Consider the following 25925-nt stretch of genomic DNA (forward strand, 5'->3'; position numbering starts at 1 on the left):
GGGCTATGAAGTGAATACACAGGCTAACGTGATAGTGCCTGCCTGTGGGGGCTGCATCTAAGGTGGCCAGATGTTTCTCTGAGGCGGTGACGTCTGAGGTGAACTGTGAATGTGGGGGAGAGTCTGTCCTGAGGGGCAGGGAAGTGCACCCCAAGCTGAGGCAGCAGCCTCTGGAAAGGCATGGCAGTGGGAATGTGCAGGAATGTTTAAAGGTTGATCTTACCGTGTGAGAAGGGGAGAGCAGTGCAGAGCTGGTCAGGTGGGGTCTGGTGGCCATGGAAGGTGTTCTGATTTTATTCTAAGTGAAACAGAAAGTCCCTGGGAGGCTTTAAGCAGGCCTAGTGAAGTAATATGGTGAATATCTGTAATATAATTAATTAGCTGAGCTGCTATATGGAGAATGGATTTTAGGGAAGGTAGAATAGAAGCAGGGAGGCTACTTAGGAGATGACTGCTAGGAGTCCAGGAGAGCTTGGACTAGGGTGGGGACAGTGGCTGGAGACCCAGCAAGACTGGCTGATGCAGTTGGACGTGGGAGATGAGCAAAACGGAGCAAGGAAGGCTGTCAGGTGTTGGCTGGAGCACTAATTAGAGCCATTTACTGAGAAGGGAAGAGGCTGGAGAAGAAATGCAACTAGGGGTGTTTGAGCTCCCGAGCTTTTAAAAAAGTTTTTAAAAACTACTTACTATAAAAAGAGTAGGTCATGGGAATAGTTACCATGTTGTTAAAGTGAAGAGCCACTGGCAATGATTCACTGAGATGAAGAGGTTGCTCTGGTTCATTAATTTTGGCCAGTTAACCCTGAATAAAGGTTCATAAGATTATGATCATGGTGACTGGAGTCAACTTCTTTTAAGCTTATTTCAATAAAGGAGGTAAAATTGAGAGGCAAAAGTTTGTGTCGTATGATGAAATCAAATAAATTGTACCTCCTGAGAGAGGTGAAATCAAATAAATTCACCTCCTGAGAGATGAACATTTTCAAATTAGAGAACAGCTGAAGAAGCCCAACAGAGAATTAACAAGCCATATCCGCAAATGAATTGTCACTTTGACACATGTGGCTTTCATTCACAGGTGTGCTACCTGATTTGTAAAAGCAATGAACTCTTAGAGATAGAAACTTCATAGCACTGCTTCACAAAAGAGTGGCAAGATAAATTCTTAAACTGGAGAAAAAAACAAATAGTTCCCAATTATGGGTGGGGGGGTCTGCTCAATTTCATCATGAAGTTACAATTTTTGTAAATTGTTACAGTTTGGCTCTCTGAAGTCCACCCATGATACTAAATTATTAAACAAAGCCTATTCTTTCAATCGAAGGTACCAAGAGACTGAAATCTTTCAAATTTTCTTCAATAATTCTTCTCAAAGCACCTTATGCTCCTTATGCACCTTACACACCTTAGCAAATTGTTCTATCAAAAGACAAATTACTTGTTTCAGAGATGACTATTAAAATACTTTTGTAAAGCAAGCTTAAGAGTGCACAGTAGCCGGGCACGGTGGCTCAAGCCTGTAATCCCAGCACTTTGGCAGACCGAGACGGGCGGATCACGAGGTCAGGAGATCGAGACCATCCTGGCTAACATGGTGAAACCCCGTCTCTGCTAAAAAATACAAAAAAACTAGCCGGGGACAAGGTGGTGGGCACCTGTAGTCCCAGCTACTCGGGAGGCTGAGGCAAGAGAATGGCGTAAACCCGGGAGGCGGAGCTTGCAGTGAGCTGAGATCCGGCCACTGCACTCCAGCCTGGGCGACGGAGCAAGACTCCGTCTCAAAAAAAAAAAAAAAAAAAAAAAGAGTGCACAATTCACTCCATACAGAAATGGAGTTTTCAAGACAACCTCATACACTTAGGGGGAAAACCTGTTCATTCATTTGGCATACCATTTAAAGATTTTACAGTATTCACAGTTTACAAGATCCCTGTACTTGGGAGTAAAGGTAAAGCCATTTTCTTAAACAGACAAAGCCTCTTGAAATCGCACCAGGGAAAGAATGCAAAGCACCTTCAGGTAATTCTGAGTGTTTTGTTGGCTCAATCTCCCCATGTAATGCTGGTCACAGAAGGGATAAATTGGGGCTTGCTGCATATCCACTAATCCACCTTGGGGCTCCTCCAACTATCTGCCCTTCCCAGAGCCCAGCTCCAGGATCACCCAGAGTGGGGGACATCTGAGCTGGCTGCTGCCCACACCTCTTCCAAGACTGAATTAGGAGGGCTGCTGACTTCTCTTTCCAACAGCCAGTCTGCTTTTATTCCCTTACTAACAAAGGTTTAAGAACCAGGATAGGAGGCCCGTGCACCTGGTACAGCGGGATGACATGATTTGGTAAGGAGAGGGTCCCCTCGCCCCTCTCCAGGTTCCTACAATGACTTGCTAAACAACCTTTTTCCCTCTTCTACATCTTGGTTTCAGGGATCATTTCACCCCTCTCTCAATCTGCTTTGTATCTCTTTTGATTTTCCACACCTAAGGTGAACATTTTGCTTTAGAGGTCTAATTGATAATTAACTCAAATACTGATTTATGTGTTTTTAAAAATATGACAATACAGAATGCATCATTGTAAAATATACATTTTGCATTGCAAAAATCTACCACATTTCAAAATAATTATTGAGCATCATAAAGAGATTTACAATGAAGAATGAAAAAAGGAATAATTAGTATAATCAGAGTGTTTTTGGATTTGGATTTCCTTTAAGTTTCCTGCTGGCACTGGAAATCACTAACAACCACAACAAAGTAAAAGGAATACATCACTAATGACTCAGTTACCTGTATTTCTCAGGGAATATTTTAATCATGCTACATGAAACATTACCAGATGAGATGGCCTTGTGCTAAGTTGTGTTTTTGTTTTTATCTTTGTTTAACTTCTTTTGGTACACTACTATCTAATTACTGATTAACTGGTAAATTCAAATCCTTGTAATTAAACACGAAGAGATGATATACAAAGTAGAATTTGTTACACTTTGAGAAAACTGCTGCAAGGCCCTTCTGGTAGATTTAGAGTTGTTGAGAAAAAACAAACCACTAGAGGTGATATTAAATATTCTCCCCTACTTTGAATCTCAATCTACAATTGAAAACCTTAAGAATCATGTTTACTAAAGGCTTTTACCTTTTTAATTAGTCTTTCCTCCAGCCAGATTTGAATACTATGGGACTTAAATTAGGAATTATTTAAAAATACAGGTTGAGTACTCCTTATCCAGAATGTTTGAGACCAGAAGTTTTGGATTTCAGAATTTTTTTTTTTTTTTTTTTTGAGATAGAGTCTTGCTCTGTCACCCAGGCTGGAATGCAGTGATGTTATCTTGCCTCACTGCAACTTCCATCTCCCGGGTTCAAGTGATTCTTCTGCTTCAGCCTCCAGAGTCGCTGGGATTACACGCATGTGCCACCACCCCCAGCTGATTTTTGTATTTTCAGTAGAGATGGGGTTTCACCATGTTGACCACGCTGGTCTCAAACTCCTGACCTCAGGGGATCCACCTCCCTCAGCTTCCCAAAGTGTTGGGATTACAGGCGTGAGCCAAGGTGCCTGGCCAGATTGCTTTGATTTTGAAATATCTGCATATATATAATGTAAGGTATTGGGGATGGGACGCAAGTCTAAACACAAAATTGATTTACGTTTCGTATGCACCTCACCCACATAGCCCAAGGTAAGTTTATTTTACCCTAGGGGACGCTGAACAAACTGTGTGTTGTGTGACTGTGACTTGCTGCATGAGGTCAGGTGTGAGCTTTTCCACTTGTGGTGTCATGCTGGTGCTCAAAAAGTTTTGGGCTTTGGACTGCTTCAGATTTCAGATTTTGGAATGAGAGATGCTCAACCTGTGATAGAAGTATTCGTTGTCACTCTACATGATTTGTTCCTGAAGCCAACCTGGATGAACAGGATTTCAAGACGGGAGAAACACATCAAGGAAGCCGGTGAGCCCTGGGCTTGCTGGGAGACCACTCAAGGGTCCTACGTGACAGATGTGGTGGAAATGGGGGCAGAGCCTGAGCCAGACCACGGGGGTGTGTGTGCCAGGCTGAGTGGTTTGTTGTATTCCTATAAGCAAAGTGAATTGACGGAACATTCATGAACCCGGGAGTGAGGTAATCAATCTGTATTTAAGAAATGAGTGAAAATGGGAAATGTAAGGAAAGTGAGGAAATGGAAGGCAGGCTGTTCAGCTGTTTTTAGTGGAGTAAAGTCTCATTTCAACCGTGTTACATTAAAAGGGACACTGCCCCTCCATGCAGAGATACTATTCAGTCTATGAGTATGGACCTTCCTGGATTTCTGCTGAGGCTGTGTTCTGGACCTCTCCAGGAGAGGCAGCAACAGTAATGACTAAGAGTGTAGGCTCCAGAATGAGTTAGATAATGTGGCTTCAGATCCACTCTCTGCATTGCTACCTGTGTGACCTTGGGCAAATTACTTAAACGCCCTGTTTCCTTATCTGTAAAAGAAGGATAAACATAGACTTGTTGAGAGGGTTAAATGAGAAAGTACATGAGCACCAGCATGAGCCTCAGCCACAGTCAGAATTCATGTTATGTCAGCTCTTACTAACCTTCTAATTCCTGACTACACCCATAGTGTGTGTCCCCCATGAGGGAGGAGAGCATCAGATGACTTCACTTGCTTTTCTTGTTCAGCACCAGCACTAGCAGTTGTGGATTTTCTTTTTGTAAGGCAGGTATATTATTTTTGATAATGAAAAGACTGCTATAACTCTGTAAGAGCTGGCAACTGGCTCATGGAGAAGCAGCTGCTGGTCCCTCACTAGAGTTTCCAGTCGGTGCTTTGGCAAAGACACTGCTCATTACATAATGAGTCTTGGCCAGACTGTCCACAAATAGAAAAGCCTAGAGTGCTTGTTTGGATTCCATGTTTAAGAGTTTATGCTTTCAGTACTCACTCTTGGAGCACTATGTGCTAGGGGCTGTGCTAGATAGGAGAATTAACAGTCTTTATAAAAATGAACAGTTTCTACCCTCTTCAGCTCTGGTCTATTGGAGAACTAGACCTTAATCAAACACACACACAAATAAATGTAAACTTACAAATGTGATAAATGCCAGGAAGAGTACTATTGATTGGATGAGGACCAACCTAGGTACTTCTAGCTAACGGGAGAACAGGTCTGAGACTGGAAGTGAGTATGGGTGTTGCCTCAGAGGATGGAAGAACTTTTGGGCAGTGGAAGAGCCAGGGCAAGGCTTCCTTTAAAAAGGAAAGGGAAGACTGAACACGAAGTGCAGTGTGCTTGGGAGGGGCAGTTCAGGGAGAGCCTTCCATGCTCTATAAGGGCTTTATCCTTATCTTAAAGGCCCTGGGAAGCACTGAAGTGTTTAACACGCAGTGGGGTTGGGAGAGGTTGGGTAAGGTTGGGGTGATGCTATCAGATTAGCTTTTCAAAAAGCTCATTTTGGCTGCCGTGTGGAAAATGAGTTTCTTGGGTTTGACAACCAATCTTTTATCTGAGGAATTGATTGTCTGATGACTGTGGCAGCAGGTTGCAGAATGACATCATCTACTACACGAAGAGGCAATCAGCGCAGTGCACAGCATCAGCAGAGGCAGCCCGGCCAGGTCTCATGCATGGGTGGGTGTGGCTGATCTGTCCTTGAGCGCTCAGCTATGGCCTGTGCTTACAAACCCAGCTATTGTTTGTGCTGCAAGAAGCCTTTTCCTTCTTTCTAGCCACTTCGTGCCTGAATACTGCCTGCTTGGAGGATGCATATAAACACTGTCTCCCGTGACTAGCTAAGGGAGAGATGTTTTACACCTTGGAGAGCCATAAAAGACATTTATCAGCAATTAAAGTGCTGTAGTAACAAATGGAAGTAAAAATGAATAATATATTCCTTAGATTAGCACTAATCTAGTTCCTTAGCAACTATTGAAATCTGCTGTCTAGACCAAGTTCAGTCACTTTTAAAAACTTGTAATATTCTTAAAATGAGGAATAATATCTGAAAATAAAATCTTTTACTGGAAAGGCATAATCATCCCCAATCTTGGAATTCTGAGAAAGCTTTTACTAAGAGTTTGGAAAACTGGATTCAGTAACTATTAAATATGATAAAGCACAGAACTTCATTTCCATTTTAAAGAAATCTTGTAGAAGAAGTGGTAAATGTTAACTCTTCCCAATTAATTTTAGCTTCTATTTCTTTTAAGACTATAGGGAAGTCAGTATTCATCAAAATTGATGGAAAAAGAAAAAAAATCAAAGGGAAGATTAGAAAGCTGCCTATTGCAATAAAGTGTTCAGTGGCCTGGATCGAACAAGATGGAAAAGTTAGAGTGAATACGTCATAATACATAAGGCAATATATATCAGTACATCTGAAGCCATCTGTGGCGAAGGTCATTTTTAAGACATTTTTAATATGTCATGGATCGATACTATACAAAAAAACCATGGCCTGTGGAAAATTTCTACACCCCTTCTTCTTCATTTCTGTACCTGGCCCAATGACTAACAAAGAGCTTGCAGACTGGCACTGGCCCATTGTCCACACTTTGAGTAGCATGAAGCTAGGCAGTTGCTTTAATTTCCATTAAATTTTGAAAAGACTCCCTCCTGTCCCTCTTTCTCCTGCTTTCTGTTCTTGCCTCATGAACCCTCTACAACTTCTCTCCCCACTCACTCTGCCCACTGGACCCCTGTGTTCCATTGCAAATTGACCCTCGCGTGACCTCGCCCTCTTCCCTTTTACCATACCCAGACTCTCCCTGGTAGGTCACTCCTCCTTTCCACTGGAGTTACTCATCCCTCTACCCCCAGTGAGGTCAGGTGGGGTGTGGGCCTTTCATCTGCCTCCCTTAGGAGACCATCCCCCTTCACCCACATGCAAAAGCTCCTGGTTCTTTGAGGCACAGGCAATGCACTTATCTTGTTCTCTCTTTTCTATTTCAGGCATTGACCTTCCTGTCAGGACCTCTCTCCCCTAATATTCATAAAACACTCTGGCACATAAATTACAGCCTTTATTTTTTACCTTGCTTGGAATTATAATCCTAGGAGATGTACTGAAGGTAGCCAATATCCTAACTGCATAACTTTTGTCTCCTTAACCCACCGCCCCCAGCCAACATTCAGCAGAGTGCTGAGTTGGAGAGAAAAGATGCTGCAGTCTGACAGACTGCAGTTTAATCCCCAAAACCTCCATTTATTAGCTAAGTGCTTTTAGGCAAATCTTGCAGCTTCACAAAACTTCTGATTCCTCATCTGTAAAATGGGAATGACAATAATACAGACCTTAGAGGGTTTGGAAGAGTTAAATAAGATGAGTAAAATATCCGACATATACTAAACACTCAATAGTTGTTATTATCCTCCTCCTCTTTTACCTAAAACTGTTATTTCAGTGAACCACTCTCAGGTTAAAAACCTGAATTTTACCTATTTAAGTATTTATAGGTGAAATAACATGAAATCTTGGATTTGCATGAATATACTGCAGCCTCCCACAACCCCTTCCTCAAAAGTGTGAGTTGGGGATGATTAGATGAAGTAAGATGGACAAAATGTTGACAACTGTTGAAGCCAGGGAATGGGTACTGAGGGAATCATCAGACCATTCTCTCTATATCTGTGTAGATTTGAAACTTCCATAATACGAATTTAAACAAGAACACAGCATGAACACACACCTGGATTTTGGCGGTCACCTGCCATCGCCCCATTTCAACTCCCCCCTCCCCTTTTCTGTCTAGCTCCACTCTCTGTCACTGCATCTGCTCCTCCATCTCCCAGGGACAGCCAGTCTCTGGATTTCTCCTTTCCTCACAGGCAGTAGAGGCTAGTACTACTGACCTAGAATAGCTTACTTCTGGCTACTGTTTCCCTCCCGCCGGGTCCACTGGTGGCTCAGTGGGGTGCTCCCTTCACTAGTATCCCTGAATCCCTGGCCTTGTGAGCCTTCTGCTCCACTGGCCCAGAAGAACCAAACCCTGGCTGAATCCTCCTGGCCTGCTCTTTACTGTCCCACCCCAGGGCGTTCAGTGCTGATGGGAAACAGCGAATGACTCTGCCGGCCGGATCCATCCTCGGCATGCACCCTACCTGCACATGACCTCAGCAGGCCCTTCACCCGCCTTCGCTCACCACACCTGCCTGCTTCTAGCCAGGATTCTGCCTTATCTTCATGTCTCTCTGCAAGGCTCAGCTCCTGCCAACCCAAGCAGCAGACGCCCTTTCCTCCTAGATTATACAGAGAATTGAGGCCTCTAGGCATGGCCTTTGTCCCATTCTGCCTTTCTTACCTTCTTGCTTCAGTCTCACAGGGAGGTTAGCATGGTGTTTTGCTTTCTGAAGCCACTGCCTCTACCTGTGCTGTCTTTATCCTCCTTCAACAAGACCTCCTCTCTCCTGTTCCCACTGGCCCTTCTCTATTAATAGGCTTCTGTTTTCTCCCCACTTACATGAAAGGGGCCAAACAGGACCAGAGAGGTAGGAAAGAAATGAGGAGAGGAGTCAAGTGATTACAGATACAAGAGGGAAGAGAATTTCAGGAAGAACAGATTAACAGCATTGATGTAGAGACATCAAGCCAGATGAGGACAGACAGGGAATTTAACTTAATTCCCTTGAACTTAGCAGCAAGGAAGTAGGTCTCTACTTCCTCCACTCTAGCTGAGGTGGAGACTCTAGCAGGAGTGGAAGTGGACTGCTGTGGGTTGCAGGGTGGATGGAAACTGGGAGGTTGAGAAATTAGAGGCAGTCATTGTAGAGGACTCTTAAAGACACTTGGCCATGAAGGGAAGGGAAGGGAAGGGAAACGTGGTTCTTTGAGAAGTTAGAGAGTTTTCCTGTCCTTCAGATGAAAGGAACTGTAGCATATTTAAATGCTGATAGGAAGGAGCTACTAGGGATGAAGAGGTTGAAGATACAGGAAAGAAGGGATGAGGAATGGACAAGGTCTTTACTGGGGCAGCATGACAAGGGTCCTGGGCTCCAATGGAAGTAGCTTTAGACAAAAGGAGGAACAACCACCCCTTCTACCCGGAGTGAGAACAAAGATGGGCTGGGTGTAAGCACACTTGTAGGTGTGGGGCTGGGGAAGTCGATGCTTCTCTCTGGAGGCCTCTCCTCAGAAGCAGGTAAGTTTCTCTGTGGAGAGTGGAGAGGACATTGCCGTGCTGAAGGTTTGGAATTGCTGTTATGAGTACTGGGAAAGAAAATGGAGCAGGACACCAAAAGTCTATCAAGCAGCAACTGAGGCTCAGCTGAGGTTGGAAAGCTTGGTCCCATCATGACAAGTCCTCTGCGGGGCAGCTCTTCCAACTCATGAAAATTCTCCGTGAGAAGACTCACCTTCTCCTCTCCATACCTGTGAATAAGCTGTGCCCTCTGTTTGGAACAAGCTTTCTTCTCTTCCTGCGCTGGCCTGCTTCTACTCACCCTTAGTACTCATCTCCATCCCGCTCCTGGGAGCTCCTGGAAGCCGCCTTCCACCTGCCGAGGGCCAGAGGTACTGACTGCTGTGCTGTTGGACTGCATGTGCTCCCTCCTCCTCCCCACTGCGAAGATCAGGGCTTAGTTTTGCATCTTTTTATTCCCAACTTCTAGCACAAACCCTTGCTTAGGGTAAGTTTTGTTTTTGTTTGTTGAGGCAGGGTCTTGCTCTGTCACCCAGCCTGGTGTGCTGTGGTGTGCTCATGGCTCACTGTAGCTTCCACTTCCAGGGCTCAAATGATCCTTCTGCCTCAGCCTCCTGAGTGGCTGGGACTACAGGCAAACGGCACCACACCCGGCTAATTTTTCAAGTTTTTATAGAGACGGGGGTCTCACTATGTTGCCCAGGCTGGTCTCGAACTCCTGGACTCAAGTGATCCTCCTGCCTCAGCCTCCCAAAGTGCTGGGATTACAGGCGTGAGCCACTGTGCCCAGCCTTGGGGTAAGTTCATAATCAAGGTTTTGTGGACAAATTAGCATTAAGTAAGGATGGTGACAGTCCCGGAGGAGTGGCAGGGGGAAGCACAGAACATGTATCTGAAAAACTTCTGCAGCTGTCCTCTGCTCACTCTCTTTCATCTTGTTAGACCTGGTGATTTATTTGTTTCCTCTTGTGGAAGACAATTCCTCACAAATTCAAGTATTAAATAAATCATTCATAGGATTTTTTTTTTCTTTTTACTGGCCCTAAAAATTGTTGGCTTATCTAGGCAAAATGGATTTTGTTCCAGTGTCTGTGATAATTCTTCTATATTCACAAAGGCTCATAGACACATCAGTGAACTCTAGAATGTCAGCAATAACATTATTAAATAATAAGTTTCAAATCCCCTGAAAACAATTCTGTGTGATTAGCTGGACTTCTTGATGTGAGCAGCCTGCAAAGCACAGCTCAGGGAGGCATCTCCAACATTCCTTGATGGCATTTTTGCTTTGTAGGTTTAGTGCTTTTGACTGCAGCCAACGTTTTCTCCCAGGAGTCACAAGGCCAGTCTTAAACTAACAGAAAGCCCTCTGTGTGCATGTGATATTGTGAAACAGATATTTTGTTTTCCTCCATCCCTGTTTCCTGCTGTATAACTCCTAAAATCCTTGGAATCTCCAGTGACAGGTGTCTTTGTGTGTGCTAATGAGATGACTGGTGGCTGGCAGCTTCTAGGTCGCTTCTGGCTGGTGCCGGTCACAGGAAAGACCAAGGCAGGATTAGAGGGTTGGACTTTCGGGCACCGTCCCCCAGTCCAACCTCTGGGGGTGGTGGGGGAAAGGGCTGATCACCAGTGGCCAATGATTTAATAAATCATGCCTACATACAAAGCCTCCATAAAACCCAAAAGGACAGGGTTTGGAGAGCTTCCAGACAGTGGGACATATGGAGGTTCCCAGAGGGTGGTGAGCCCAGGAAAGGCAGAGAAACGCCACACGCCTTCCCACATGCTGTGCCCTACACATCTCCTCATCTGTATCCTTTATAATAACCTTCATAATAAACCGGTAAATATAAGTCAGTTTCTCTGAGTTCTGTGAGCAGCTCTAGCAAATTAATCAAACCCGAGGAGGGTGTCCTGGGAACCCTGATTTATAGCCAGTTGGTCAGAAGCACAGTAAAACAACCTGAAACAACCTGGGGCTTGGGATTGGCATCACAAGTGGGGAATTCTTGTGGGACTGACACTTCTTCAGGTAGACAGTGTCACATTTGAACTGGAGGACACTCCCCTGTAGAACTGGTTGCTTGCTTGATGTATGGGGGAAACTCCCACACATTTGGTGTCAGAAGTGTGTTGTGGGAGTGCAGTGGGAGAGCCTGAGTGTTTACCCCTGAATTCTCAGAGCTCCCGTCTGGGACTGCCACTGAGGCTGCATGTGATGAAAAAAGACCAGAGGGAACACAGCAAATTCCTGAATTTATTTGGATAGTGTGTGTTTTGTGTGTCTCTGCGTATGGGTGTGTATATATCTGTCTATGTCTGTGTGGGTTGGTGTCCTGGGTGTGTGTCTCTTTATAGCTGTGTGGGCCTTGTGTGTATGTGTGTGTCTTGGTCCTTTGTGTATGTGTGTGTGTCTGTGTTTGTGTTCATGTGGGTTGATGTTCTGGGTGTGTGTCTCTGTGTGCACAGCTATGTGTGTCTGGGTCCTCTGTGTGTGTATATTTGTATCCCTGCGTTTGTATCTATGTGGGTTGGTGTCCTGTGTGTGTGTCTGTGTGTGTATCTCGGTCCTGTATCTGTATATGCATCTGTGTGTGTGTGTGTGTGTGTGTGTCGGTCTCCGTGTCTGTGTGGGTCAGTGCCTCTGTGTGGACTTGTGTGTACTCTGTGCATGGAGGAGGAGATGAGGGAGTGGGAGGTGGCTGTGCCCCAGACCCTGTCTCCTGCCCAGGGCAGCCAGCCTCTTTCTTCTAGCTCCCTGGGATGGCAAAGTCCTTGCTTGCTTCTCTGTACCCCACTAAGTATGAGCTTGCTCCTCAGTCATGGCCAAAGAAAGGTTATCAAACTCTGGAAAGGGCTCTTGATTGTTTCAGGAAGCTGCTGGCTGGGGTGCATTTAGCTGGGCTGTTGTCTGTGCAGGCTGTCAACCAGTCACTCCTGGGGTCCCGGGGAGCACCTCATCCAGCAGAGCCTGTCGTATGTGCAGGGGTGGCAGGGCCCAGGCTAATGGGGTTGAAGTGCCCTGTGTCATTTGGGTCATTCTCAGGTTAACGGTCTGCCTGATAAATGTCATGGTTATTCTCCAGAAGAAAACTAATCAAAGTTGCACCTCTCACTCTTACGTCTGTGTCCACTTTGAGTCACTCCAGGCTTACTGATGGGGTTAAGTATGTTATTGCTTGGAGCCTCAAATCCACTTAAGCCCCAATAATGTAAAGAACTTCTAGCTACATTTTCATGGTGATAACACTTATATCATGAGAGCAGTTGGGAGAAAACAAATCCAGCATTTTCTTATTTGACAATGCAAGAAAAATAAGGTGATTTTTTTCTTTTTTTCTTTTTTTTAAAAGAAAAAACAGATTTAAAAAGACCACACTTCTTATTTCCGCTGCTTCTCTTACCTGAAATAGTATCATTATTATGTTGGCAACAGACTGAAACATGGGCTAGAAGTGACAGTTGTAGCTATTTTACTTTTGTTTTTTCCAAGAGAGAAGACTCACATCATTCCTAACAGAGCCACCCCTATTGGGTTCCCCAGGAGCAAGGGGGCATGTGTCTCCCCTCAGAGAGCAGCTGTGGAGCCATCCCTGCTTGTGTGCTGCAAAGGCAGCGGGGCCTGGGCTCTGGGTAATGGCCTTGCCCTTCAGGAGCAGCTGCTCTACTTGGGCAGAGAAATGAAAGGCTCAAGTCAAGTGGGCTAATTTGCTGAGATGCTTTAGGCTGAGAGTTATTCAGAGTTTTTCATTATAACTTTAAATTTTGGTTTATTTCACCTTCAGCCTGTCTGGGACCTGCCTGCAGATTTCAGCCACTTCTGGATACGCCTGGGACAGGGCTGATACCTCCACTGTCTTACACGGTGAAGAGGGGGACAAACTGATGTGTGACATAGACCACTGAATCAATCCCCTTTTAAGCTGCTTAAGTTCCAGATTTAGTTTCAAAGAGAAAAAAAATTGCCATCTTTTTAAAAAAATTGCATCTTCTTTCTCCTAATAGCTAATATTTATTGAGCATTCATGACATGTATACACTATTTTAAACTGCCACTGTGGGTTGATGTCACTTTGCCATTTTATAAACATGGAGACTTTGGTAACTTTCTAACAGTACTTGGCCAGTCAGCCGGGCCTGTCCTCTTCAGAGGCGCAATGGGGTCTTTATACTACAGACTAATGCTGTTTGCATGATCATCCCTATCACTTTGTTTTTAATTTAAGACAAACATGTAATTTCCTATAATTGAAATATATATGTGAGCTAAGATCAATTCCTTTTAGGTCACACATTTAAAATTGTGTTATAATGGAAAGTATTTCCTTTATATATAGGGGTGGGTCCACATTAATGAGAACGTAATATATGGATTATAGGCCAACTACTCATTTAAAAAAGAGTGTTTTGCTTTCAAAAGGATCTCTATGGGTTTTCTTTAAATAGTATTCTTATAATATACCTAAAATGTTTTGAATAATTCAATTTCAATTCAATTCATATACTCAAACTCTAATCTCTATACTGACACCTGTTCTATGTTATTAGGTTGAACCATATGAAATTGTGAATCTTCATTAATCTTTTTGTATATAAAAATGGCAATTTCATATGGTTCAGCCTGTATTTGTGCTAATTCAAATACTATTTATCTTTTGTTTCACAGGCCAGAAGTGAACCGGTTTGTCCTCATTTAAATTCGATTGTTTCAATCAATGAGCCAGATAATGGTTCTCTTTTCTAGGGTGTGTATATTATTGAAGATAATCTTCAATAATATAATTCAAGCAGGCCTCAATTCAGTAATACCTACCATGTACAAAGTATTGCTTTAGGCAGAATTCCTTGCTCCAAAGCTTGTCAATGCTCTTCATAAGACACTTGGAATGTCCAAATTTGGGGAAATGGATGGAAGCACCTATGTTGCCCTCTGGAGGATTCTCATACACACATAACATTACTGGCTCTATTTCCTGTGTCCTTTTATTTATATTTTAATTGTGTTACCAATATATGTTTCTGTCAGTTCATACAGCTTTTATTTGATGACTGATCAATTTGAACTTTCAATACAGGTATCCTGTCCCTAGAAAATCGTAATTCTATCATTTAAAACATTTGTTCATAATGGAACTATCTAAGCTCTATGAAATCAAATCTATTTACTGAATATCCGCAGGCTGGACAATTGCACATCTAGATGTGTATACTCCGTGCCCAAGGAATATGACTTCCCCAAAGGAATGAGCAGAAGAATCTGATACAGCTAGAAACACAATGCAAAGGTTACCACTGGGCATAACAGCAGATCAGTAACATGGCTGGGTGGCTACTGGCCAGGGCATATCCAGTTTCCTGTAATAGGAGGTGGATGAATACAGGTTAATAATGCCAAACAGGGCTTAGGCAAAAGCCAAGTGAAGTCCACAGTCCAGAGAAGGCAAAGCATTGCAGCTCCTATTTAACATTTCTCCTGAAAACAATATACATGGCTTATAAGCCTAGGATGCTGGAATTAATATTTAATGTGGAAAGCATTGCTAAAAATGATTGTATAGCTATCAGGTATAAATCATAATTTCCACCTCTGCTAATAACTTTTAGCTCATTTAGGTTGTCATAGTTGTGTAGCAGCAGTTTATAGGCAACCTTACTGTAATAGCATGTTGATTCAACTATGTTGGAATTATTCAATCTATCTTCCAGTTCTACACTATTATGAAGTTCTAAATATTTCAAATACTAATAGGCCTCTATTAGTCAAGAGCTCAGTGGCTGTCTGTCTTCTTTCCTTTTTTTTTTTAGTTTTGAATTATTAGGAAGGCTGATTAAAATCAACTTTCCACATACTTCAAGCGAACCCATGAGCTTATGATAAGGAGTTAGCAAGCACATAGACTACAGAGCTGGGATTTACTTGAAATTTGATGGGAAAGTGAGCCAACTAAAAATTATTATAAAAATATAGAGAAAAAAGCATTTCCAATATGACACATCACTAACATTAACGTTTCTTTTCCTACTTGGTATGTTATTTCTATGAAGGTTCATCTACCACAGATAGAAATAAGCACCTGATTTCCTGTGTAAGTAGGAAAAACTTCTGAAAGTTCAGGCCAGGTGTGGTGGCTCACGCCTGTAATCCCAGCACTTTGAGAGGCCAAGCCAGGCAGATCACCAGGTCAGGAGATCAAGACTATCCTGGCTAACACGGTGAAACCCCGTTTTTACTAGAAATACAAAAAATTAGCCAGGCGTGGTGGCGGGCACCTGTAGTCCCCGCTACGCGGAAGGCGCAGGCAGGAGAATGGCATGAACCTGGGAGGTAGAGCTTGCAATGAGCCGAGATGGCACCACTGCACTCCAGCCTGGGCAACGCCATCTCAAAAAAAAAAAAAAAAAAAGCAGTAATGGTGTGTCAGTTTGACTCTTCCAAGAAGCAGACACCAAGAAAGGATCAGTTCTATAAAGGACTTATTGGGGAAGGTGCCTATGAAGGATGGTGGGGTGACAGCCGGAGAGGGCAGGGAGAGCCAGCCAGACCACCAGGCAGGTTTGACCCCTGGGAGAAAGGAAGGATTGGGTGGGAAGAACTTTGGAGCAGTTCTAAGAAAGTGTCAGCCCAAGGCGATGGGGCATCCTGAGGAAAGGTTGCCCATTACAGGAGTCCTGTGTCAGGCAGGATAGCCTGCTCTACTGTGCTAGGACCTTGGAGAGGATGAGCCCCAGGGAGGATGGCCTCGGTGGCTGCCGTGGATCTGCAGCAGCAGCAGCAGGAGGCTGTCCACCACCATGCTCCCCACAGCAGCAGCTTTGCTTGTAAGATCTCAGGGGTGCACTTCCATCCCCTCCGTGAGTGCTGTTTCCTTTTGGTGATTATGTAGTTTTGTCCCTAGGATCTCGTATCTTACAAACAAAGCTCCAAAATCCCTGGGCTAGACATCTTTGCCAGCTTCCCTGAGGACCAGTTGTCTGCTTATGTGCTTTTCCTACCCAGCCGGGTGGCACTTGCCGTTATGGTAAAGGGGAAAAAGATGGTCAGCTTAAATAAAGCCTCTGGGGTGACTTCCTATCTCCTGTCTTCCAGAACTGTTTGAGAGCCACTCCAATATTTGCCCAAGACTTACCCTTATTAACTTGTTTAGGTTATGGTCCTACCAGGTCAAACCCAGGGTATAATCAACCTCTTTAAATAAATCATAATAGTAAACATTCATGCAGCATTTCCCATTTGTCAACCACTGTTCAGCCTGTATATTCATTAACTCAGTTACTCCTCATAAGTCTATGAGGTCAATATTACTCTCTTCATTTTTTTAGGGATGAGGAAACAGCCACAGAGAGGTAAAGTGAAGTAAGTGGTGGGGTTTGGATTTCCACCCAGGCAGTTGGGCACTACAGTATGTATCCATTATGACAGTGATTACATCTCCCCAAGATTCACATGTTGAGGCCGTACCCTCGACATGATAGTATTTGGAGATGAAGTCTTTGGGAGGTAGTTAGGTTTCGATGAGGTCATGAGGGTAGAGCCCCCAGGATAACATTTGTGTCTTATAAGAGGAAGAGACACCAGAGCCTCCTCTCTCTACCGTGTGAGGCCACAGCAAAAGGTGGCTATGTGCAAGCCAGGAAGAGGACCTTCAACCAAAAACTGAATCTGCCAGGACCTTGATCGTGGACTTCCCCGCCTCCAGAACCATGAGAAATAAAGATCTGTTGTTTAAGTCACAAGTCTGATATTTTGTTATAGTAGCCTGAGCAGACTAAGACAGTGGTTTTTTGTTTTTATTTTATATTTGTTTGCAATCAGCTTTCTTAGGTTGAATAAGACAATGTTTTTACCCAGCATACTGGGGAGGGAGGTTGGCAAGAATTAGGCAAGCAGAGAGGGTACCAGACATGTGAGGTGCAGTTTAGCACAGGGCTAATTCTTCTGGCATACAGGAATACCAAAAGCTGGAGGCCAGCTTGGCAGCATGAGGCCCAGCTGGGTGAGCTTCGGGTATACTGTGGCACTGCAAACAGGCACATGAATCTCAGGCCTAGGCTAACAGAGTGCTTCCTGACACCATCCTATGGTGGTTCCTACTGTACTTCCAGCCATAATTGGTTCAACAGTTCTGTATGTTCTAGCCTTCCAGTGACAGACATCAGAGGCTGTAGCTAAGCAGTCACAGGGAAAATGGACACTGACAACAGTCCCAATGGCAGCGATGATTCTGATAGTAGCAGCAGTGGCAAGAGGAGTCAATAGTGGCAAATGGCAGCAGTCTCAGGAATACTGGGGTTAGTGATGTTTTTGTCACATCCACTAAGAATAGACAAACCCACTATAAATGGGAGGTCAGGGGTAAACTCTGTATCAGGAAAGGAAAATGTATAGATACATGTACAAAAAATTTTGTATATTATTTCAGTGGGTTGACAGATTCTTTGAAATTGATCCATAACCTCCAGCAGGTTAAAGACTCACTGCTTTAAAGAAACTCGAGGGAGTACCTGTGGAGCTCAAAATACATAACCTGTCTTTGAAGGTCCTGTGATAAAGGGCAGAACACCAGTGTGATTGTTTTATAAGGGTTTCCAGGGGACAGGAGAAACTACCAACTACTGAGGCTCAGATTTTTTTACTTTATATGCTGGAGAAATTAAAAGGGTGGAGCCGCAAAACACTAAGTGAACTACATGACTTCCGTAAAAGCGAATTATGCCTGATTCATCTCTTACAATTTTGAGGATATAAATATGCATGTGGGTAAAGGAGAAGCAGTGAAGGTAATGGCTCACAGCACCCCACCCCTATGGATGCATAACTATAGTATCCAGCAGGACAGACCACAAACAACACCCAAAGCAATTCAAATTGTGAAAAGTAGTACCTTGAAGGTGATCTCTTTAGTCTTTAAAAATGCCTTTAATAAATGCTCCACTATGGTTCGAGTTTGCTCCCCACAAAGTCCATGTGTTGGAAACTTAATTCCCAACGCAACAATGTTGGGAGGTGGGACCTCTAAGAGGTGATTGGGTCATGAGGGCTCAGCCCTCAGGAATGGATTAATGCTGTTATTGTGAGAGTGGGTTAGTTATCCCAGAAGTGGGTTCCTGATAAAAAGGATGAGTTCAGCCCCATTCCCTTCCTCTCTTGTGTACTCTCTAACCATGTGATGCTTTCTGGCACTTTATGACACAGCAACAAGGCCCTCACCAGATACAGCCCCTCCATCTTGGACTTCCTAGCCTCCAAAACTGTAAGCCAAATAAAATTCTATTGTTTGTAAATACCCAGGTATTCTGTTATAGCAATATAAACCAGACAAAGACAGGCTCAATCTTATAGACTATTTTTTAAAAAAGGGAATTAGCATGAAATTGAAGGAAACTTCCATAAATAACCAGTTTAGAGATGGGGGGGGAAAGTGGAAATGAATGGGCACGTCTCCCCAGAGACATGTCAACAACTGAGTTCCTGTAGAACTGCTGCTTAGGATCATTTTATAAACGTGTTGGAGCAGGGCACAGGAAAATGTTTGGATCTGCTGATGATCCTGACCTCTCAACTGATGAGGATAGATTTCAGATGATATTTTAAGATTATACTAAATAGACAGAATGTTGTTGTGTTTTAATGTGGGAAAATGCGAGGTAATGAATTAAAAAAAAGTATCACCAAGTTTAAGGCATATGAGATCTGAGTGATCAGTTACAACCCAGAAGAGTTTCCTGGGATTAAATGATAGAATCCACTGTTAGAAAAACGATCTCAGGGTCAGCTAGACCAATCTGTCACCTGAAGCCACTGACACCTTCCACTGCATCCTCCCTAGATGAACACTGCATTTTGCTTTCACAGTGAGGAACTCATCATCCCTGGAGGGAGCCTCTTCTTTCAGACAATTCAATGTTTAGAAGGTTGAAGCAACTTAGGTCTTTTCCTTATGTAGTACAGTGTTTCAGGATGACAGAGAGCAATTCTGATCCCTCTTTGACAGAAATGTCACTCACATTGGAAGGACTAGGATGCTTCAGTCTCAATAGATTTGTCTATTCTAGTTTATATAAATGAACTCACACAACATGTAACATTTTGGGACTGCTTTCTTTCACTTAACCATGTTTTCAAGGTTGATCTCTGTTGTAGCATGTATCAGTACTTCATTTCTCATATTGCTAAATAATATCTGTTGTATGGGTGTGTCACATTCTGTTTATCCATTCATCAGCTGATGGACATTTGGGTTGTTTCTAAATTTTTGGAATAATGAATAATGCTTTTATGAATATTCATATATGAGGTTTTGTGTGGACATGTATTTTCAGTTCTCTTGGGTATATACTTAAGAGTGGAATTAATGGGACATATGGTAACTCCCTGTTTAACCTTTTGAGATTAAACAGTGACTGCACACTGTTATAATTCCACTGGCAATGCACAAGAGTTTCAGTTCCTCCACATCCTCTCTGACACTTGCTATTGTACATCTTTTTTTTTTTTTTTTTTTAACAGCCATCATAGTGGGTATGAAGTCATTTGGATTTGCATTGCCCTGATAACTAAAGATGCCGAGCATCTTTTTATGTGTGCCTATTTTCCATTTGTATATCTTCCATGGAAAAACGCCTACACAAGTCCCTTGCCCATTTTTTCAACATTTTACTTTAAAAAATTGACATATAATAATTGTATATATGGGATACACAGTGATGATTTGATACACAATATATAGTGATCAGATCAGGGTAATTAGTATGTCCATCATCTCAAACATGTATCATTTCTTTGTGTAGAAACATTCAATATCCTCCTTCTAGCTATTTGAACTATATATTAATGTTAACTAGAGTCATCCCACAGTGCTATAGAACTAGAACTTATTCCATCTAGCTGTAATTTGTATCCTTTAACAAGTCCCCCCCGCATCCCCTCTTCTTTGCCCATTTTAAAATTTGGTTGTCTTTTTATTATTGAGTGGTAAGAGCTTTTACATATTCTAGATACTATATCCTTATATATGATTTGCAAATACTTTCTCTCATTCTTTGGGCTATCTTTTTACTTTCTTGATAGCGTTCTTTGTAGCACTAAAGTCTTTAGTTTTTATGAAGTCCAATTTATCTATTTACTCTTTTGTCACTTGTGCTTTTGGTGTCATATCTAAGAAACCATTGCCAAATCTAAGGTCATGAAATTTACTCCTGTATTTTCTTCTAAGAGTTTCATAGTTTACATCTTAAATTTAGGTCTTTAGGCTGGGTACAGTGGCTCACGCCTATAATCCCAGCACTTTGGGAGTTGGAGGTGGGTGGGTCACCTGAGATCGGGAGTTCGAGACCAGCCTGACCAACATGGAGAAACCCCATCTCCACTGAAAATACAAAATTAGCCAGGCGTGGTGGCGCATGCCTGTAATCCCAGCTACTTGAGAGGCTGAGGCAGATGAATTGCTTGAATCCAGCAGGCGGAGGTTGCAGTGAGCTGAGATCACGCCACTGCACTCTAGCCTGGGCAACAAGAGCAAAACTCTGTCTCAAAAAAAAAAAAAAAAAAAAAAAAAAAAAAAAAAAAAAAAAAAAAAGAAAAGAAAAAAAAAGAAAAGAAAAAAAAAGAAATTAGGTCTTTAATCCACTTTGAGTTAATTTTTGTAGAGGTTGAAGTAGGGTTTTTTTGTGTGTTTGTTTGTTTTGGTTTGGTTTGGTTTTTTGAGACGGAATTTTGCTCTTGTTGCCCAGGCTGGAGTGCAATGGCGTGACCTCAGCTCACTGCAACGTCCACCTCCTGGGTTCAAGGGATTCTCCTGCCTCAGCCTCCCGAGTAGCTGGGATTACAGACACCCACCACCACACCCGGCTAATTTTTTTGTATTTTCAGTAGAGATGGGGTTTCACCATTTTGGTCAGGCTGGTCTCCAATTCCTGACCTCAGGTGATTCACCTGCCTGGCCTCCCAAAGTGCTGAGATTACAGGCATGAGCCACTGCACCCAGCCTGAAGTAGGGGTTTAACTTCATTCTTTTGCATGGAGTTATCCACTTATCTCAGCATCACTGAAAAAATTAAATGACGTTAAAAAGACAATTCTTGAATTGTCTTGTCACCCTTGTTCAGAATCAGTTGACTGTAATGGGGAAATCACTTCTAGTAATGATGTTGGACATTTGCTTTTCATACTGTTGACGTATTACTGAGTTTATTGCCACCTAAATCCTCTAAGTGTTTTACAGGTGTTGCTGTTAAACCAAGTCTCCCCCATTCTGCCCTTGTGCAGGAGATAATTGCGGCTCGAATGATAGATTTCATCTTTATACCTCTTAAATGTCACCTTTTCAGTTCAGCTGGTCATTCCACTAAGTTGGGAACTTTAGGATGTGGGGTCTAATGTCTTTTCCAGGTTTGTATCACCTACATCTTCAGTTTTTCTTATCAGTCATAACATATTTGATAAAATTCGTATCAGGCAACTTGAACTAAGTATTCATGAATAAGACAAGGCACCTGTCTGTACGGAGGAAGCAGGGAGCAGAGAGACAATGCAGAAGTAAACTAATGAGCAAGATAACTTCAAATAGTGGGCTTCTTCAGCCATAGGTCATTTAGGGGAATCCCCTTAATCTATACATTTCTTTTTGTAGCACTTATTTCTTTGCTGTCATCTTAGAAGCTGGCTCTGTCTAAATGCCATTGTTTAAGATTGATTTCAGCAAGTGCTTCACTCTGAGATTGACCCTCCTTGTATTTAATGCTGACATCAAGTAGAATATCCTCTTCAGTACCCCTCAGAGGCATGCACTACAGGGATGGCTTGCTTTGGGTTCTAGAAGAATACATTGCAATCCTAAAATGATTACTTTAACTTGATACATTACAGAGTGCATGCTAACACTGCTGCTACTTTTTCCTGTATACTTAATACCAGCTGTCTTGGGTGCTGGTCCACTTTCTTTTACCATCAGCTGCAGCATTATACACATGCTCTCCTTCTCTGTAACAAGCGCCATCTTGCAGAAAATTTGTAGAGCCAAATCAGAGTAATAGTTGACTTAGCAGGAAGTCCTACTGAGGCCAAGGGAAATGAAATGTACCAGAGGAAAAACCTTTTCCTGACTCTGGATCATCTCTTGAGATGAAAGTCTGTCAATACTGATGAAAAGCAGCTGTGTCCCTACAGTTGAAAACAATGCCTGACATGTAGCATCCAACAAATATTTGTTGAACGAAATGAAAGAATCAATGAAAAATTTTGCACTATTCAACAGTTTTGCCTCTTCTGAAGATTCTTCTGTTCATGAGACTTTTTTTGAAAGTTCACTTGAGTATCAAACTTTCCTTTGTTTGTTTGATTTTGTTTTTAATTCCTTCTTGATCAATACAGCATTGACTACTACCAAGGTTCTGAGGTGGTATTAGCAGCCTCCAGGAAGCTCTTGGTACCTCTAGGCAAGCATGAATCATTCCATGGCATTACTGAACACTCTAATGATCTCCTCCTCCAGCCTCCTTTGTGTGCCTTTGATCTTTTCCTTCCTAGCTTCACATATTTACACTGGCAGTTTTCTTCAAGAAAAGAGGGCTCCAAAATTGAATTTCTCTTAGCAACCACTAGTTTCTATTTGACCGATAAATCATCTTCTAAGTGCAATTTTAGGTAACACACTGGTCCCACTTTAAGTCATATGGCGGCGGTGGTTGGGGAGAGGGTGGCAAGAGGCAGGTAGGGCCAGGATTGTGATCTTTCAGTATAAATATTTTGTTTGGCACAGAATCACTCTATCACCACTAATCTTTCTTTTCTGCCATTTTGCCTCCATGCGTACAAGCAGAAGTCAGATTTAATATTTATCAATTTAACTGATTCCATGGAAACAACAGTGATTTCTAAGATTAAAAAGAATTATGGATGCACACTGATCATATTTCTTGGCTGCAAAAACCAAAACTCTGACTCATCAAATTAAATTACTCATTAAAATACAGGCCAAATAAGTACACTCTGCATTCAGGTACTGATATCTATCAGAAGGGACAGGGAATGAAATAATACTGCAAAAAAATAATTTGCTTCCCTGTTCTCATGAGCAGAAATACAGGATGCATTTCTAGGACACTACTAATGTATAAGCCCACACAAAATGTGAACTAAATCGCCCTTGTCCTTTGTTTTTAATTGAACACTGTCTGAAATGGATGTATTTGCTGCTCCCCAAAGTGAGCGTTTTATTCTTTTTCTTCTGAGAAAGATACTGAGATCCAACGGGGGGCCCCGCAAGCCTCAGAGCAGGTTCCTTCAGTGCTTTGGGACAATATTCCCTGGCAGCAACTTATTTATGGCAATGGTTTTACTATTTGGATTGGAGCGGCATATTCCTAAGCCCTCTGTATTGGGTCTTCCAATTTCTGTTTTGGGGATGTGAAGCTATGTGGAAGCATGAGGCCCAAGGAAGGGGGTGGGGCTAGAGGTTCCCTATTCTACTGCCCAGAGTCTTGCTTGTAAGATTGGTCTGATCCTGCATATCTCAAAACTTCTTGCATATTAGACTCCTTTGGAGAACTTTAAAATATAATACAGATGCTCAGTTCCAACCCAGACTAATTAAGTCAGAATCTCTGGGAGTAGGGCTGGGGCACTGGTATTTTGAAAACTCTCCAGGAGACTCTGATACAAAGTCAGATTAAGAATTATTGAGTCTGGGCTGGGCACAGTGGCTCACGCCTGCAATCCTAGCACTTTAGAAGGCCAAGGCAGGTGGATCACCTGCAGTAAGGAGTTGGAGACCAGCCTGTGCAACATGGTGAAACCCCATCTCTACTAAAAATACAAAAATTAGTTGGGCGTGGTGGCTCATGCCTGTAATCCCAGCTACTTGAGAGGCTGAGGCACAAGAATCGCTTGAACCTGGGAGGCGGAGGTTGCAGTGAGCTGAGATTGTGTCACTGCACTCCAGCCTGGGTGACAAAGTGAGACTCTGTCTCGGGGGAAAAAAAAAAAGAATTATTGAATCTGATTTAGAGATGAACAGATGGACCCCTCCTGACTCCTGTTCTATCAACACCTTTGGAGGGGCTCCCTTAACATTATCTAACTGCTTTCATCCTTCATCATAGATATCATGTAGAGGAGCATTAAATCAAGTCATATGACATATTGGAATTATGGGAGTTAACTTCAAAGGCCTTGGTGCTCACAGGTCAAGAAACATTTGAATTTTCTTCAACACAGCAGGATCAATCTTCTGCCCAGCCTGCTTTCTAAAGCACTTCTTTCTCTTGATAGGGTCAAAGGAAATCAGGTCACTTAAAAAGAAATCAGCAACTCACAAAAGGAATCACAGTTCATCTGTGACCCTCTATCCTTGGATCATCCCAAGACATCTCTTAGCCTTCTAGCACCTGGAGCCCAAGTCATTTAAAAGACATTTACCATTCCTAAAGATTATAACTGATATTGACTGTGAATAGGAAGCTTATGATGTCAGGACCTGATCCACAGAAAGTTTTTGGATAGATGTCTAATTGCATGTTCAGAAAACTTCTAATATATATTAAGTCCTTTAAACTGTTTTTGTTCATAAGTTAGCAAGTTCAAGCAAAATAGTTCCATTTTTGGCACTGGTCTCTGTTCTCTATCTTTGGGATTGCACGTCTGTTCCCAAAATCTGAAAACAAGAACTCAAGAACCTATCCAGACCGGGATTATAATATTCATCAGTTTTAACCTACTGAAGGAGCTTTATATTAAATTCTACATGGAGGGCATATGCTGTCAGAAACAATACCTAAGTGCTGCTCAGCAAGATTTGTTACTTGCTGCTATTCACTGTCAGCTTCCTCTGCTGGTTTGGTTTATCTGCCTCAGGGAAAGCTAAGAAAGGCCAATTAAAACACTGCTTAAACTTTATCACACTTCCATTTTTAAGTTGCAAAGGCACTCTATACTCTTTAAATAGCTCCAGTATTTAAAGCCTCTCTGACACTTTTAGCTGATGTAAAACCTTGGCAGGGAAAGATTTAAGTAGAAAATACATGTGTGAAATGTCTTAAATCCAACTGTAGTCCACTCATCACTTCGTGGTCATTGCATCAACAGCAGGGCTGTTATGTACCACTGTGAGAAGATGTTCAACTCTCTGGTTGCTGTGCCACACCACCATTCACACATACAGTACCACTTACTCATTTTATTATTTCTTCTGTAAATATTCACTGGTTCCTACTATGTGCAAGTTCATGCCAGGCACTGAGGATGCAGAGAGCTGCATTCCTGAAGCTTATACTTTAGTAGAAGGATAAAATGGGGCAAACAGAGACCCTGCAGGCTGCAAAACTGGGTTGAAGTTCTGTTTTTCTACTTATTCTGTAACTCAATTTTCTCAACTACAAATGGAAATAGTAATACCTGCTTCCTAGGGCACTGTGAGATTTGAGAGAGAATGTGCACAAAAACCTTTGCTGCCTCCCTCTTCCTCTTTGCCAATCTGAACTCTAGGTTCTTTTGATTTTGTTTCTGCAAGTTCTCGCCAATGCATTCCCTGCTTTTTACATTCCCTTTCCTAGGTTCTGTCCTTTTGTTGGGATTATTACCGGTTGGCTAGCTGGTCTATCACTAGTTTTTTTTCTCCTTTTTTTCTTTAATCAATTCTTCAAACTGCCTCCTATGTGATCTCGCTGAAATTTAGCTCTCATCATGACACTGCTCCCTCTATAAACTAATCTTTGATGACTCTATATTACTTACTGAATGAAAGCTAAACCTCTTAGCATGCCATTTGAGGTCATTCATCAGCTAATTCCCATCTAGAAT

General features: G+C 42.5%; 1 protein-coding gene across 3 annotated transcripts in view; it reads right to left on the reverse strand.

The window, feature by feature from the left end:
- ZNF704 (zinc finger protein 704) overlaps positions 1-25925 on the reverse strand; it is a 251462-nt gene that overhangs the window by 59210 nt on the left and 166327 nt on the right.

The sequence above is a fragment of the Macaca mulatta genome, chromosome 8 (assembly GCF_049350105.2).
Source record: "Macaca mulatta isolate MMU2019108-1 chromosome 8, T2T-MMU8v2.0, whole genome shotgun sequence".
Taxonomy (NCBI): domain Eukaryota; kingdom Metazoa; phylum Chordata; class Mammalia; order Primates; family Cercopithecidae; genus Macaca; species Macaca mulatta.